The sequence below is a fragment of the Pan troglodytes genome, chromosome 8 (assembly GCF_028858775.2).
Source record: "Pan troglodytes isolate AG18354 chromosome 8, NHGRI_mPanTro3-v2.0_pri, whole genome shotgun sequence".
In the NCBI taxonomy this organism is placed as follows: Eukaryota; Metazoa; Chordata; class Mammalia; order Primates; family Hominidae; genus Pan; species Pan troglodytes.
This window is the reverse complement of record NC_072406.2, coordinates 67,939,125-67,957,369: the sequence shown is the minus strand read 5'-3', so window position 1 is coordinate 67,957,369 and position 18,245 is coordinate 67,939,125. Positions and strand designations below refer to the sequence as shown.

General features: G+C 35.9%; 1 protein-coding gene across 7 annotated transcripts in view; it reads left to right on the top strand.

Moving 5' to 3' along the window:
• Positions 1-2,431: 2,431 nt before the first annotated feature.
• The window catches only part of PCDH15 (protocadherin related 15), a 1,753,436-nt gene continuing 1,737,622 nt past the window's right edge, over positions 2,432-18,245 (top strand). For all 7 annotated transcript variants that reach the window (XM_054659631.2, XM_054659630.2, XM_054659628.2 and 4 more), the window contains exons 1-2: positions 2,432-3,177; positions 3,291-3,419. The gene's annotated coding sequence lies outside the window, so the exon portion shown is untranslated. The remainder of the gene's footprint in view (positions 3,178-3,290; positions 3,420-18,245) is intronic.

Here is an 18,245-nt window from a genome sequence, read left to right as displayed (position 1 = left end):
ACCGATTACACGGGGAAGGAGGTAACAGTTCTTGGTGGAAAATCTCCCACGAGCGATTCTGCTTTTGTTAGTGTCGTTCCTCCTTTGGGAAAGCGCGTCAACGGGTCAGTGTAGATCCAGACAGAGTTTTGTTCCCGGAGACTGGATGTGTGGGTGGGCGCGGGGCTGACCCTGCGGGGCAGGGCGGGGTCAGTTCGGCCAAGGAGTACCCTCTCCACCCACCATGTGAAGGCCGTTCGGGGCTGGCCATGGAGTCCCCGAGAATCTGATCTCCAAGGGATTGGAGTGACCCCTTCATCCTGATGTCCCAGTGATCCCAAATAACCACCCACTAGCCTCCTGAGCCCGCCCGGCACCGCAGGCTCCGGCTAGAAGCTGGTTCTTGCCGCGCGCCGTCTGCGGGTGCGCTGGTTGCGTCCGCCTTTGCATCTCGGTTCCTGTCCCCGCTCGCTCCGCACCCAGACTGAGTCAGGAATACAACCGAAGATTTCCGACTATGCTCCCCTGAGCTGGCCAAGAGTAATGTTCCCTGAAATCATGCCCTCCCAAAAAGCCTCAAAAATCAAGGACATGGGAAGTGGGGTTTGGGGTGGCGGGTTGTGGTCGCGGAATCCAGGAAAGCCCTCCCCCTCAACCCGAAAGCATTTTGACAGAGTGCTAGGCTTGGAAGACCTGAGACCTCGTGAGAGCAAGGAGTGTGAGCGTCAACCAAGCAAATTAACTGTCCCCTGATTTCTTAGAAAATTTCACCGGAAACATTTCTATGAAGAAAAATTAAAGTCAGTTTATGTTATTGACGCTTTTCCATAGCCCTTCATTGTTTTTCTCCCCATCTCCACTCCCGACTTCTTTCTGAACCTTCTGGGCGTATTCTTCGCAGAGCAAAAATGCCGTAACTGTTGCCAGTTTCCGAAGTTTCTAACGCCTTTTGACAGTCCTCTTCGTCAAGTTTGGTCAGACTCTCCCAGTTCAGGACCAACATCAGAGGATGCTCTAGAAGTGGCGCCTGAGAGCCTACCGGTGAATTGCCCTGGCTAGGAAGAGAAGGAGGTTACACAGGAGAGCCTACAGATATTTGTAAGCTCTCTTAGTGATCAACCTTCCCAACATAAACGCGCCAGCGCGCACACACATACACACACCAAGTGAAAGAGAGAGACAGACTCCTTGACCGCCGCTAGAGGGAGGGCCGCTGGGCAGTTGTGCAAAAATGAATAAATATGGACCCTGCTGTCTGGCAGAATTTGTTTATGTCACTTTAAAAATACTATTTTTATTTGACAAATCATAACTGTTATATAGTTATAGGATACATTCTGATGTTTTGATGTTTGTATGCAGTGTGGAATTATTAAGTTAAGCTGATGTCACTGTTGAAAGGCTTCAAGTGACTAAGCAAGGAAGACCCTACCTTGGTTAGGCTGGAACTAAACAAGGAAAAAACGTACAGCTATAACTGCCTTTCAGGGGTTCCTTTGGTCTTGAGATTCTCTATTTCGTTTACCCATTCATCACTACTTTCTACACAACAAGTCTTAAGGTGCTCAGCACAGAACCTGGGCTCCTAATAGCACAGACAATATTCTATATATTATACAGATAATACACACACACACACACACACACACACACACACACACACACGTATTTCCTCAAAGGAATTGTAGGAAAGGACCACAGTAATGTGAATTCCGTTTTTTTCCACCTCTGTTTGATACTGTGGCTTTAAGTAATAGCTGATATACCATGCAAAAACGTAAAAATAAGTTGGAAACATAATTGATCACTTTAGACAGGAAAAATAAATCCACTTTCCATTATATTTCTGAGTTTTAGAATTTAATTCTTCATTGTCTATCTGGAAATAGTTGCAGAATCCTCAGAAAATATCACTTATAGAAGTGTATTAATATAAGAAATACAACTTCCTTGTGCAAAGGCTCTTAAAGTTACTAAAGGGCGTCTAAGTATGCAAATCGTCTTAGAATGCAGGGTAATGGTCATTTGAAGACATTTGAATACTTTCATCCACTGTGACTCTGAGTTAGGAAGTAGACAGTGGGGGTTAAGGAAAGATTGAGTATTATCTTGATTGGAATTTCAAGACAGGAAAGTCTAATCCCTTTCTTGTAAAAGACATCTCGATGGATTTCAACTAAGTTTGAGAAACGAATCAGAATACCGACTCAAACCAGAGCTTAAGAGAAAGTGGTTTTTTTTTTCTTTCTAAAAACCAGGTGTTGAGCTCCTTGGTAACCCAATACTGGGTGCGCGCGCGCAGTGGCCAGACCCCTCTCCACGCAGCTCTGGCTCTTTTCAATTCGGCAAGTGCACTCACAGCAGAACTGCCACCAGTATAACGTCTTGACGATGGGCTCCAGGGTTTGACACTCCGCAGCGCCACCAGCTCTGTTTTCTCCCCAAGTAAGCCACTCTACCTCGCGAGCAGCAGATCGCCCTGTGCGCGCTACAATCCGTGGGGCGGGGAGACCTGGCGCTCACCCAGCGAGCTCGACTGGTGCTGACGTCCATTCAGGCCTTTAAATGTCTCTGTCCCTGCGCAGGAGGGAACGTACTTTGTAGCAGTCACTTTGCCCGAAGGGAGACGCGTCTCTGCTTTTGCAGGCGGCAGCTCGGACTCCCCTCACTCTTCCCAGCGTTGCGTTTGCCTCTGTCTTTGCCTCGAGTTCCCCGCAGCCTCTCCAGCGGGAGGCGCTTTTGGTATTCGTACCCCGGGCGTGAACCAACAGGACTCCCCATGCCCTGTGCTTTTTCAGTGGGTTCGAAGATCAGAGATTGCGAGGTGCGCTGGGTGATCGCTCAAGGAGCAGGGAGCTTCCTCCCCCTGATTTTGGTAGGGGGTGATTTTTTTTTTTTTTTTACCCGAAAAGCGTCCTCCCCGCTCCTGAAGCTGCAACTTGTTTTGGTTTCTTCTCAGTCCTGTGTGTGGTTACAACATCAAAGTTTTTCTACCTTACCCTTCCAAAAATCTATCCTTTTAATCCACCCTCCTCCCCCCGCGCTATCTCCGCCAGGCCTTCTCGCTGTGCGGTGAGTGGATAGCGGGCGCGCAGTGTGGCAGTGGCGGCGAAGATTGGCGCTATCAGGAGGAGCAAAAGGGAAGGATCTGCTGCTGGGGGCTCGCTGGGTGACCCTTTGCCAGACGAAAAGAGCTGGGTAAGGCGCAGAAGAGGAGCCGGAACCTTCTGGGACCCTGGTGCCTGACACTGGATTTTGATCACCATCCTTGTGTGTCTCTGACCCTTTTTTTTTTCTCAATTGGTAACTAGTCGAGAGAGAAGCGCTTGGCAGGAGCTCTCTGCGGGACCTAAGCTCCGTGGCTGCTCGGGATCCCTACGTCCGCTGCTGCTGAAGGAGCAGAGGGGAGGACGCCAGCGGTTGCTTACTGGAGCCTGGAGGTAGGCAAGGGGGTGGGATCCTGATTCTCAGCCCAGATTCCAAAAGGGTTTCTGGTTTCATGGAAACATTCTTCTCACCCTCATTTGTCATCGCACACCCCACCCCCGCTTTTCAGATTCAGGTTCAGGAACAACCAAATCCGTGGCACCCTCACAAGGTGGAAGTACCTTTCACAGCTCATCGCCTGGATGTCTCGCTCCTTACATATATGTGTTTGTGTTGGGGGAATGTGAGCTTCTCGGGGAAGTTGATACCTTGCAGATTTTGAGAATGTCCAACTTGATTTTATTAGTTTCTTAAAGGATGTGTTTCCTGTGGGCAAGAATTATGGGAAATAAATGTCAGTGTCATATACAACTGCAGTAGCAGCTCAGAAATCACCTTCATTTCCCCCCAAAAGTTTTCCCCATGCAAGTTTTCTTAATGTACATATGTAGTGAATGGAGACTTGGCTTGTTCCATTATATGTAAACGGGGGGGGGGGGAGGTTACATCCTTCTCTTTTAAGTTGGAGGATATCAAAGACATTAGAGTTTCTCTCCTTTATCTCTCTCATCGTTATCTCTAGCTCTCTTTCTGTCTCTCACTTTCCTACCATCCTGACTTCTTTCCTTCTTTATCTTCTCTTCCTTCTCTCCTTCCTTCCTTCCTTCCTTCTCTCTCTCTCATTTTCTTTCTTTCCATGTGCTGCTCATTAATAAATATAATGTGAATTTAGAGAGAATGGAACACTTTTGCAATATACAGGGATGATAAAAGACTTCTTTCCTACCTTGCCTAAAGTTTTTATTTAAGTATCTGATCCTTTTTAGTTGTGAGGTAATTTGAAGGATGACTGAACTAGTATCTTGGGTGCAATTCAGCATGGTAAGATTTTGTATACAGAATGTTTAATTGTTCCCAACTCTTACACATTAGCTAGTAACAGGAATTACATGAATTGTTAGAAAAGGCCCTTGATTTTTGGCAAACAATATTTTTGAACTGTGGGGAAATGTTAAAAATCAATGTTACAATTTACGTGGCAAGCATATGGATTCATAGGTGTAAAGAGAGAGGCAAGTTAACCTTAAGAGAGTGGTTTAATGAAAAATCAGTGCCTGGAATTTCATCTCTACATACAGTAATCAGTGAAATAAATGAACCCGTTAGTATTCAGATCTTGAAATACTTGGTTCCATAAAGACACTACTGTACATTTTATTTCTGATCTCATTTGTGGGAATAGAATAATATTAGACGGTTTTATCCACTTTTTCACACATGCGTGCGGTAGATTTCCGGATATCCTATAAAGCAGTGGGAGGCAAGATCCAAGATCTGGCCTTAATAACATTGCCATCTCTCCTCTGCAAGGATCCCTTTACATTAAACTGCAACTAGTGGAATCTGGAGCTTGAACTGCTGCTGCTGCTTTGTGCTTGCTTGCTTTTTTATTTTATTTATTTATTTATTCTCTCTCTCTCTCTTTCTCTCTCTCTTGCTTCTGTACACTTGTAGCTTCCAGTCTGAACGTAAATCTCCCTCTGTGCAATGGCCCTTGTTACTTGTATTCTTTCTCTTAGGGCAGCTCACAGTTGGGTTGCCCTGAATTGAAATAAATTAATCCTCTGACAGTATAGTTTATACATTTCCTGGGTATATACTACGTATGCCTAGGCTTCCTGCTGAGCCAGGTGTGTCGGAGGACATGGAGAGTATAGGGAGACCAGAGTACCACGAAAGTGGTGACAGTAGGAGTAAATTAGGAAGATGGACAGTACTTAAGGAGAATTAGGACAGTGTAGAAGAGGAGGAAATAAAACAAACATCTGAGAGGTGTGTGTATGAGAGAGAGTGTGTGTGTAGAAGATGGATTATCTTCAGCGGAAATCAACCTTATCTTAAATCTGCATGAGCAGGTTTATCTCAAAGGGCAGATTCTTTGCTTGGTAAATGCTTTGAAAAGACTTTAGAATCCCAACGGGGGAAAAACAGATCTCATTTGTAACTATTGACTTTCAAATAAACTGTTTAGTTCCAGGCTCTAGAACAGTTTTTCTCAAAGTTTAGTGCCTGAAGATGCTTAACAATTGAGATTTACAACTCCTAACACACAAGATACTGTTTCAAGAGGGTCCAATTAATTGCATATCTAACAGGATGGGTGATTCCAGTTCTGCTAGTTTAAGAAATATTCCATGAAATTTACAGGCTTAGTGTTAATGAACTTGATTTTTGTGAGGGAGGGTGTCATACTTGCATGTTAATCTAAAAACTTTCCCTAGTATTTATCTTTTTGAAATTTTCTTGTTTTCTCCTATCAATGCCATTATTATTGTCATGGCTGTCCTATTAGAAGATGGGTATTCTCAAATACCAAAATTTTATCATTTGTATATTTGCAGCCTTGGATGGTGGCCCTTTGAGATTTAAACCAGGAAGCACTAATACTGAGGTGACGGAACTGCTTCAGCATTATTAAAATCTTAAGTTAAAAAAAAATCAGTGTACTGATGGCTTTGGTTAGATGATAGCTTTAACTAAACATTATGATTATCACTTTCTCACTGGAGAGATAAAAACTTTTTAAATTTATTCTCACCTTTTAATTTCATATATTTACATATTTATCTTTTTCCCTACAAATGCAAAGCAGTTCAGGTCACTTTCATGAAATTATACAAAGAGAAAGTAAATTTAACAGTGCCTACAATCATTTTTTTTCTAGTAAATTTCTTCATTTCCATTAATAAAACTTCACAAAGGTAACATAAAAGTGAAAGAGATGATTGATCGCGTTCTGAACCCAATGGTGAGTCTGGTCATTTTATTGAGTCTATTTTTGAAAATAACATCTCCATGAAATTCTTAATTTTTCCCACTCTTTCCAGCCTAAAGATGTTGGTCATTCATTACTGTGGTCTTCAATCTGTGTGATGTTCATTGACACTATGGTGTCAGAGTTGTAATTTCCCCCTTTTGTACTATTTTCATATACAGTGCTATTTTACAGAACATGTTTTTGTCATCATAAGCATTAGAGTTTTCTATTAATTAAAAAGTTTGCCCAATAACAGTGCAGCATCACGTATCAATAGACAAAAAGAATATTGTATTTGCTTATTTTCTTTAAATAACCACTTTAGTCAACTGACATTTCCCAGTTGTCTTATGCTATATCAAAGTGTTGGGTGGCTTCTAGTTTAAACTATCTACATGTTGAAATTAAAAAAAAAAATGCAGCTTGCATGCTTTAATGAAATGTCCTCTCTAATAATGCATGTAATGGAATAATGTGAATTATAAGCTTATTCTTTAATTTTTTTTAATGAAGCTCTAATAATCTCTTTTGATATTTGGTTGGTGTTACACTAAGAATTCGGAACCCTGGGGAAAAAATTAGGAAACTAGTTTAATTCTCAGAAAATAAACTTAACCTAAGAGAAGTTTGTTTTTGCTTCATATTAACCACAAATCACAGGCATTATGATTGATATATTGAGATTGACACATAGTGACAGAGCATCCAGAATTTCTGCCACAGTTCAAGGGCTTCTTTGTAAAATAATTACACAACTGATGGCAAACACAATCAATTTCCATGTAAAAAAATATAAAGAATTTAGTTTTGCTGCTCTAGAAATTGATTTTCTTTTCACATAGCCCCTTTCCCCATAGGGTGAGAGAGAGAGTAGTCCACAGGATGGCACTATTGTGATGCATAGTATTTTGAATAATTTTACCCTTGAGCCATCTTTAGCTACATTAATACTAATGGAAACATTGACTTTTCTCCAATGATGAATTTTCTGACACTTTTTTTCTTCAAGCCAATGGATATCTATTAGAAGGTGTTAGTGCCCATTTATTGCCAAAGACTGCCTTTTTCAAAATAATCCCCCAAGAGGATCTAGTAGCCACCACTCCTATCTTTTCTCTTCTCTCTTCATCCTCTGTGCTCTGATGAAAATCATATTATATCTATAGAATATATATATATAATCTCTTGAATTGATTTCACATAAATCAGAAATATATATTTTTCATTAACTATAGTGTTATATATATTCTCATCCCTGTCCTATGTTCATAGAATGAGAATGGCTCTTCTTCCACATACTACATTTGCATTTACATTGAATTAATCCATGCTACCTAAAAAAATCCATTCACACTAATAGTGATTTAATGGATTCCTTAACAGGATTGATTTGTGTTTTAAAAGAAGATCACTAGAAGAAGACAAATCTTAACACACGTCTCCCCTGAAGGTTTTCAAGTCCTTAGACAAAATGAAAAAACAAAACAACAACAACAAAAAAACCACTACAACCTAGTCTCACAAACCACAGCCACTTGTATGTAAGTCCAGTCCTACGACCTAGTTAAGGCCTGAATCTGTTTGATATCCTGTGTCTGGGAGTGCCAGAGCCTATTCAAAGTCTTCGGGTACAAATAAGAAATAACTTGTGTAGAAACTCACATTTTAACAATGAGAATAGGACATTAATGTTAAAAAAATATATAGAGCAGGAGGTGGAATCCAGGGACTAGCGATACTTCGGAAAGGTCAAACACATGTTCGAGAACATGTTTGAAAATATGGAGAACAGGAGGCGGAATCCAGGGACTTGAGATGCTTCAGAAAGGTCAAACGCATGTTAGATGCTCTGTCTTGTTATGCCATTTGCTCAGTTTTATGAGTGGGATTAGACTAGAAGACAGCTCTGTGGTACAGAGAGCAAATCCAAGAGGCAGGAGAAATCATGATGCCTTGGTCCAGCCCGTATTTTATTTAGGAGTGGGAGTGGGGAGAGGACATTTGCCTGCAGTTTCTGGAGGTTTTTCTTTTGCCAGTGTGAGAAATTATTTTATGCTATGCCAACTAAAAGTTTGATTCCTGGTGAAAAGTGATTACCTTTTCTTTAATTCATAAAACTATTTCATGATAGTCTTCTAAGAATTGTACTTCTTTGGTTACTTTACAGTGGAATTCTTATGGTTGATCAGCCATTCAATTTAAATAAAATATCTTACATTTTATGAAAAATCCTCTTACACTAAGATGTTTCTGGACTGCATCCTACAGCTGAGTAAAGTTGGGTAAAATAGAAATATTGGCCTATGATTTAAAGATGAACAAATCATTAGAAATGATTTATATAACTATGTTTTTTCATTTTTCTAAAGTTCTTATTTGTGAATGCCTCAGTTAGGTCTCTACCTCTTTTTCAGTGTTGAATTCCTTTCAAGAATGAAGAGAGGAAGAGAAAGGAAGTACAATTATCAGTTTTGACTTAAGATATTTAACTGTGGGCCAGGCACAGTGGCTTATGCCCATAATCCCAGCACTTTGGGAGGCCTAGGCTGGCAGATCACTTGAGCTAGAGTTTAAGACCAGCCTGGGCAACATAGTGAGACCCTGTCTACATAAAATGTATATATATATTATATATATAATATATTATAAATATATTATATATATTTATATATTATATATATTTATTTATATATAAATAATATATAATATATAAATATATATAATATGTAATATATATAATATGGATAATATATTATATAAAATATATAATATATTATATAAAATATATACATTATATATAATTTATATATATAAAGTATATTTATATATTATATTTATATATTTATATATAAATATAAATATATATTTATATATAATATATATACATTATATATTATATATTTATATATAATATATCTATAAATATAATATATAATATATACATAATATATCTATAAATATAATATATAATATATACATACATAAATATATAATATATATACATTAATATATACATATATAAATATATATTCTATATATATATAAATATATATATAGAGAGAACGAGAGTATATTTATATTTAACTATGAATGATCTTTAAAAAGGGTTTCAATGTCATTTCCTCATTTTTTATACATTCTTCAAATCAGAAAATCATATATATGTTAGTATATATGTCCACATATACATATGATGTTAGAGTTTTTTCCTATATTTATTGAACTTTTTTTTTTTGTAATTACCACATGTACCCTTTTTCACCTTAACACAGCAGTCCTCAAACTTTTTGGCACCAGGGACCAGTTTTGTGGAAGAAAATTTTTCACGGACCAGGGATGGCTGGGTGAGTGGATTGTGGGGATGAGGGTTATGTGAAACTCTTCCACTTCACATCATCAGGAATCAGTTATTAGATTCTCATAAAGAGTGTGCAACCTATATCCCTCACATGCGCAGCTAACCGTAGGGTTCCTGGTCCTATGTGAATCTAATGCCGCTCTGAGTTCTGACAGGAGGTGGAGCTCAGGTGGTAATGCCACCCAGCATTACCTGTCCCACAGGTCACCACCTGCTGTGAGGCCCAGTTCCTAACAGGCCATGAACAGGTAACTGGTCTGCAGCCCCTGGGGTGGGGGACCCCTGCTCTGGGGTGGGGGACCATTGCTCTGTTGGCAATGTGGTTTTCCACATTGCCAACAAGGACAAACTTTTTTGAATAATTAATAAATTATTAAATAATCTGTGGGCTTCACTCAAAATGCTTCTATAAAGAAATTTTTAAAAGGACAACTAACAAATAGACATGTTAGAAACCCATAATTTTCCAGTTTTTATTTCTTCTTTGCTAAAACATGTAAGTTAAATTCTATTCATATTATTATCTCTACTGTACATTCTCATAGATTCCAATATGCTTAGGAGAGTAAAAATTGAGTTTAGCAATGTTGTGATTAATAATTTGATGAATCAATAGAATCTAATTCCTGTTTAAAAATGGTTTTCTAACATAAACATAATATATATTCAGAACAGTTTTTACTAATGCATTATGTATTAAATTAACATTTGCATGACATGTTATGTTCTTTAAAATGGGTTCATAAATGTATGACAAAATTTTAAATTATTTTTAATTTTAAAAGACTTTAGCTGCAAAGAGGTATACATGAATTTGAGCTGATATCATTTGAGTTGTATTTTATATAGTATTATTTAAAAATTTTAGGAGCATTGAGTTCTTAAAACTTAATATAAGTGAAAAATAATATATTAATTATTGTACCACTGCTAGATTATATATTATTTATGGCTTTGCAATATACTTGAAAACCTAGTACTTCATATTTTTAATTGTCTTATGTCTCTAAGAAACATTCTACTACATTATTGAAAATGGAATTGAAAATTTTTAGGGTGTAAATATTCAAATTTCACACTCAGAATTATTGTTTTCCTCCTAAAATTCTAAAAGTTATAATAAGTAAATGTAATAATGTAATAACTAAAATGTGACATTATAATCAATGGGCATTATGATTTGCTCTCTTTAAGGCTCTGAAACATGTATTAACTAAAAAAAAGAGTAAATACTTTAAACTTCTGTAGATGTGTATTCTTGCTGACCATTTTGTACAGATGTGAGGGAATATAATCTATTCTCTATTTTTATAACTAGAGCTATAAAACATATAACCTGTGCAAATGCTTGTAACACACATGCAAAAAAAATAGTTTTTCAAGAATGCTTACAATTCCCAAGCTTCTCACAGTTATTCACTTTGTGAAATATGTCTTGTGTTCTTAGCTTTAAGAATGTTTTTCAATTGGTATTTAGAATACATCTGGACCACAATATACTGATGACATTTGGCATGTATTAAGGAATAACAAACCCATTTTTAAACATCCTATTTCCAAAAATAACGGGTTAAATTTGGTGAAACAGTACAGTGAATCTGTATTATTAACTGGGGGCATATGCTTAGGCAACGGCATACTGGTTATTATAATGAAAATAGAGGAAGGGATGGGCAAGAAAGGAATAGTACTCCTACCCATCTCCAAATGGTAAAAGAAAGACTATAGATTTGGGAATTAAGTCTTAGAAAAGGAGATTAACTGTGCTAGGCAAAAATTTAATTAATAAATAAAAAGTTGGCCAGTGCAGACTTACTTTAATGAGCTTCAAAATAATTTAAAATGATAGCATTCCAGTTTAATAAATATTATATGTGACTTCTACATTAGATACTACATTTTCATCTGGAAAGCTATATTTTTCTACATGATAAGTAATCAAAAACACATATTAGAAATTTTCAAATATGCTCAAAATAGCTACAAGCTAGAGAATTTAGATATTGAAAAATAATAATGAATTATGTTATAATTATTTAGTGCCAGTTATTACTTTAAATACATTACATTTATTAACTCATTTGATTCTTGTAACTTTACAAACTCCTAGTATTTTCTAAAGTTATTGCAAGCTAGGCATTTTATGTTCAGGAAAGTTTAAAACTTTGTCCAAAATTTCCCAGTTAGAAAGAGATTGAGTGTGGATTCAAATCAAGGGTCCAGATACTGTGTTCTTGATTTCTAATAGCTCTTGAGCGTATTTTAAATGAATACCACCTGTCATAATTTTAAGACTTTTGTTTGACGTTACTAAAGTTACCTCCAGCAGAGTGTGATTGCTTATTGCCAGAACCAATGATGCTGTAGTTTTTTTAAAATTCTGATGCAGTTTTTACATGTATTATGTATAAAAAGCCTTAATTGGTATTTCTGTATTTTATACTCTAAGACATTATTTTTATTACTCCTTGATGCCTGTGTTTTTTTCTTCATTACAGGAAAGAATTCCTGCTTTTAGTATGTAAGCCAAAAGAAATATTGGGTTTAGTACATCAACATATGTGGTTGCATTTTTTTACAAGTTATACAGGGTTTAGCTGATCCCAAAAAGAAAGTTTCACCTTCACAGTACAGTGTTGACACAGTTTATTTACGATCACGCTTTTCTTATGTGCACATGAACATGTTTAATTTTCAACTTGGTTCCAAACTCCCTTGTGTTCCTTTCTGTTTTGTAAAGTGCATTCACAGTTCTTTCTTATTTTATTGTCATCATGCCTAAGCACATTCTCTTTATCTGCCTTCATCCAGATTGGGATATTGTAGGACAAACAATTTTCTTTATGTCATGGATCTTAATGGGTTGATCTCTCATAGGCCTTTTTAGGTCAGTACACAATACTGGGCAATTGTACAAGGTCAGTAATTGGGCTTCCAGACTCTACTGTTTAGTTTCTCTAAAACTGGACATTTTACTTGAAGCTTCTGTGCTTCAGTTTCTTCACCGCTAATACCACATGAGTATCACAAGACTTTAATGAGGTAATTCAGGTAACATGCTGATGTCAGTGCTTGACACACAGTTCAGACCCTTTAAAAGTAAACATTTTGAACAAGTGTTTTGGGGAAGAGTAGTAGAAAAGCACAAAATCAGATATGACTTCTTGGTAGTTTGATGTGTATACAAAGACCTTCTTATATAATCAAAGTGTTTGTCATGATACTGAAAGGTAAACTATATGAATATTTATTTAAGTAACAGTACAGTTGAAATTGTTAATTTTTATTTCCTATTAGGACACTCCTAGGAATGTTCAGTTTCTCAGCATTAATAGATTCATAGACAAAAGACTACAACAAATAACACTTGCGTTAAATGCTACGAAAGGATAATCAAAAAAGTTTACCTCAGTAAATTTTTCTGGTGAATGACTAGTTGAATTAAAAATGAAACAAGAAAACAAAACATATTAACAAAAGAAGGACAGTTTTACTGGTGTTCAATTTTTCAAAGCCTTCAAGTAGCTATAATTTAATAAAAAGCAATGCAATAGAAAAAAAAATCCTGGATTCTTCTAGAATTGTATTTATTCTGCGTCACTAACTTGTTGAAAATTGTTTGAAATGAAAGCACAGTTATTAGAAATAATTGTATTTCTTTCTATAAACACTATATTTTATCTTGATTTCATTAGAATTACATTTATAGGATTTACATGCCTTTCTTTCTTCATTTTTTTAAAACAAAGCAGTGTCCTTCAGTCTCGTTTGCTACTCAGTAACATCAATTAAAAGTTAGAGTAAAATTAACTGAAAAGTTTAGATGGAAAACAAAGTCTTAGAATGTTCTAAAAGCTGATGACTGTGAAAGAGTGATTTGTCTGCAGGCAAAATGTCGTTACCCAATGCTACTCTGAACTGAAGGATGTAATGTAATCAGTTTTCCCAATTTAAAAGATCATTTTCAGACAGATAATTAGGATAAAAATTAAAAGAAAGAGTACTGAAGAAGTTATTAGGTGATTTCACTCTAAGATAATGTAGAATCAATATAGTTTATCTGGATATGCTTGCACTAATTGTTAGAAAGAGAATGTAAATGCAGTTTATTGCCCTGCCATGGAATTATCTGGTTATGTCAGATCTTACATTCAAGCTCAGTGGAATGTTTGATGGCATAATTCTACTGATACTAATTGGTCTACTGTTCTAGTCATTTGCTTTTGTGTAGTTTTTCAACAGCAAAAATATAAGCATGTTATTGACCTTTCACAAACACACTGCATATTATTTTACAGTATTTTATTGTTTGCAGCAATTACAGTGAAGAGTATATCTTTTTATAAGACATGTATTACTAATGTGAGTATTCTGCAGTGTTAAGTCTTAACCTGGGATCTGGTTATGCTCTCTTGATCTAAAACTTGTAAATTAAATCTCTCTGCTCTCCCACACACTCAGTGTGTAATGTGATACAGGAATAGGAAAACTATAGTAAACACTCCTATTTGGAAAGAAAAAGAAAGTTCTGTTTTTCTTTCCAAAATCTTTACAAAAAATACCTGAAGTTTTGTTTATGTTTGCAAAGCAAGCAAGTTTGAGAGGTTGCTTATGAGGTCTAACTGGGTTTGTCTGCTCAGGGATTCTTCAAGCTTAGCTACCATTTTAATGTATTAAGTAATACTATACTAAGTAATGTATTAATGTAATAATGTCTTTAATATATTATAATATGTTACATTATAATACATGTAACATAATAATGTATTTAATGTATATTCTACAATACTGTATTAAATAACACTTTAATAGGTTTTACTAGTTATCTAGGCAACCCTTAGTCTATTCAAGTTGACATCTAAAATTAACCACCATACTCACTATTGTAGAGACCAAATATCAACCAGTGCTAATATTCAGTGTTCTTACCTATGTTTTATGACACTGGAAATCGTTAGGTACACAAATACTTCTCAAGTCACCTCAGTGCACAGTGTTATCAATATGTCACTGCCACATATCACAGGTTCCCATTCTCCCTGACTGTGATAAAAATTTTCTTGCTACCTTCAAACTGACACATAGGTGGGTTTGTTAGGGACACACCCTATTTCTCATTACAAATTTCTGCATCACTCAGAGAGTTACTCTTTTTTTTTTTTTTTTTTTTTTGCTAATTTCAGCATAATACATCACAATAATGAAAACTCAAAAAATAAAGTATATAATTAATTCTAAAATTGAAAGATGTAACTATTAATACATAGTTGTCTGCAATTCATCTAGCTCCTTTTTATTTAAATAAAACAGACTACTTTTTCCATTTATGAATTTGCTATGAACATTTTTATGCCAGTATTTTTCTACCATACAATTGTTTTACCAATATTATGCAGTTTCATTGTATCTATTGGTACAGCCTGGTATCAGGCTGAATTAGATTTACTGTTAAAGTGTGTTGTTACTGTTTACAATTATTTAAAAGTGATTTTTCTGTCAATACTTGTAACTTGATTTTTGTCTTAGAAACTGGATTTTCTGCTTTTCTTTAAAAATGTGTAAAATTCAGAAGTAATAGAGCAACTTTGCTGCATGGTAATGGTGGGCTGCAGGAGAGAAACTGTTGTCACACTTAGATACAGCATTCTGACTCCAGATTCCAATTGTCACTGGTGACTCCACCTTAATCTTGGTACGTCTGTCTCAATGTGGCATTGATTTTGCAGTATTACAAATGCAGCTTTCAGAAACATCTACTACATTTTTGTGCACATTCTGAATTATTTTCTTTTGTGTATGTGATAGGGTCTTGCTCTGTCGCCCAGGCTGCAGCGATGGAATGATCATAGCTCACTGCAGACTCGACCTCCTGGACTGAAATTATATTCCTGCTCAAATCAACTTAGGTTCATATGAGTCTCCCAAGCAGCAAAGATTCAGGTGCCAGCCACTATGACTGGCATTTTTTATTTTTTATTTTTAATTTTTGGTAGAAGCAGAATCCCACTATGTTGCCCAGGCTGATCTGGAACTCCTAGACTCAATTGACCTTATTGCCTCAGCCTATCAGAGGGCTGGTATTATAGTGCTGGTATTAAGCCACCATTATTTTCTTCTGATAAATTTCTAGTGGTAGAAAGCTATTGGGTTAAAGTATACATTGAAGAGAGGGTGCTCGTATACAATATATATATTTGCATTTTATTGCAGTAATATAAATTATCCCATTTATTGCTGTTTTATACTGTGTGTTTCTTAAAGGTGAGGTGAGACTGAGTTAAAAACTATGATTATTTTTCATTAATGTACCTTCATTTCTGAAATGATTTCATGACATTTTGCAGTGTTTCCAATGAGTAAGTGATTTTTATTGTTTACTACTGTTTTTCACAGTTTGACAGCTTCAATTGAAGTTTTGATGTCTTATTTTCATATATGTAAGTTATATTCTTTAAATGTTTTGTCAAATCTATTAAACTTTTTTATTATAGTCACTGTTCTTAATTATTTGCATACAATTGTTTTAGTATACTATCATTTGAATATTCATGTTATGATTTGTATTTTTAAGTCTTGCTTTACTGTTTCCAGCTAAGTTAATTATTTTAAAGGACATGGTCAGAAGTCTGATTTTTTACAATTTTCCAAATAATCCAATATCTAATGACCATTTACTGAATGATTACAGTATAAAATTAAAATGTGGCTCGAAATTAATGTTGAGAGCTTCCTATAAAAGGAAAATTATGTTCTTAGAAATAAACAATTTGCTGTTATTTGTGTAGAACATCTTGTGTATTTTAATTAGGTGGTATTAAAGGGTAAACTGTCACCCTCCTACCAAGTAAACCTTGGTTGGCCAATTATGACTATATATGAATGACTGGTATACTAGTTATTAATCAAATTAGACAAAAAGCTATAGAAATAAACCAAAGACTTTGGTTCATTTAAACACCTATGGTTTGAAGTTGATCGTACCCAAATAGTGACCAAACCACTTTAACAAACTGTGTATTATCAAACTTTTAACATCAATAGAAAATTTTATTTAAATTTAGATCATAGTAATGTTACAATTTTATGTGGAAATCACCTTCAGAAGGAAGGGTATTTTGAATTATTTTACTGTAGGTCATTTCTTTTATAACAGAAAATACTATTAAAATGAAATGGTCTAACAAAAATATTTCTAAGTCTTGCTTTATCCCTCATGCACTTAAAACAGTAGAACAAATTCCTTCTCATCAAGTACTTAGGTAGCTACTTGGTTTTCTTTCCAGTAAGATAGAACTTTTTATGTTTCACTGTGAAACCAAAATAACTGCTATAAAATTAATGGATATGTTTGAATTCATTACAAGCTCTAAAAAAGCAGCACTTTCTCTGTCTACCTCTATTTTAGAGATGAGTATAAGAAAACGAACATCTCTGTTTTAGGTAACGTCGGTTCAGAGATTGAGTTTACTACATGCTTCCTGACTGTTAAGTGATATATATCTCACTTTTCAAACCTAAAGTAAAATTTAAATCATAAAAAAAGAGGAAAAGAGTTTTGTTACTTTTTTTTTTTTTTTTTTTGAGATAGAGTCTGGCTCTGTTGCCCCGGCTGGATTGCAGTGGCACGATCTCAGCTCACTGCAAGCTCCGTCTCCCCGGTTCAAGCCATTCTCCCACCTCAGCCTCCCGAGTAGCTGGGACTACAGGCACCCACCACCACACCCGGCTAATTTTTGTTTTTGTATTTTTTAGTAGAGACGGGTTTTCACCATGTTAGCCAGTATGGTCTCGATCTCCTGACCTTGTGTTCCACCCGCCTCGGCATCCCAAAGTGCTGGGATTACCGACATTACTTTTCTTTTAGTTTTAAATGGCTAAAAATGTATTCAGTAATTGAAAGCTGCATCAACCCTTGTCCTATGAATGATTTGGGTCTTTTCTATTTTGCTTTGAGCTACGAGGCTATGACTTTCTAGAGAGTAAGAAAAAAATAATACTAGGGACTTAGATGAACTTTCACAGATTCATTTAATACACTTAGTTTGTAGGACATTTGCAAATTCACAAGAGCAGAAAAAGAAATAGGGATCATTGTCACCATTATCACAAATAATTATCATTATGTGTGAACTTTCCTTTGCATCTTTTTGTTTTCCCGATGTCCTTTCAATGAAAGGGAAGGAGGATGTTGATGTTTAATACAGAGCATAACTGTTTGAAAGTTGAATGTCTAGAAGTGCATAATCAGTTCACATATTATAAGGTGGGGCATGTATTTGAAAGTCTAAAAGTGGTGTATATCCCAATTATGTTTTTTGCTGGTGCTGCCTCTATGGAGTCCAGGTAACCTAATGTGAATATTCACAGATACCTAGGAAGCCTGGATCACAAGGCGGCAGGTAAAGATAGGGTATAGTGTCACCAGTTCCCTTCAAAGAATTTGGATAATTGAGCCAAGAATAATAACTTTCATTTTGGGGCTTAAGATCGAAGGTAAAGAGAAGGTGGTTAGGGAACATGAGGCAAAACTAATAATGGATTACTGACTGGACACTGTCTGGAGATTCCACAATTAAGATCTGGGGAGTGCTTGCAGTGAGCCGAGATTGTGCCACTGCACTCCAGCCTGGGCGACAGAGAGAGATTCCGCCTCAAAAAAAAAAA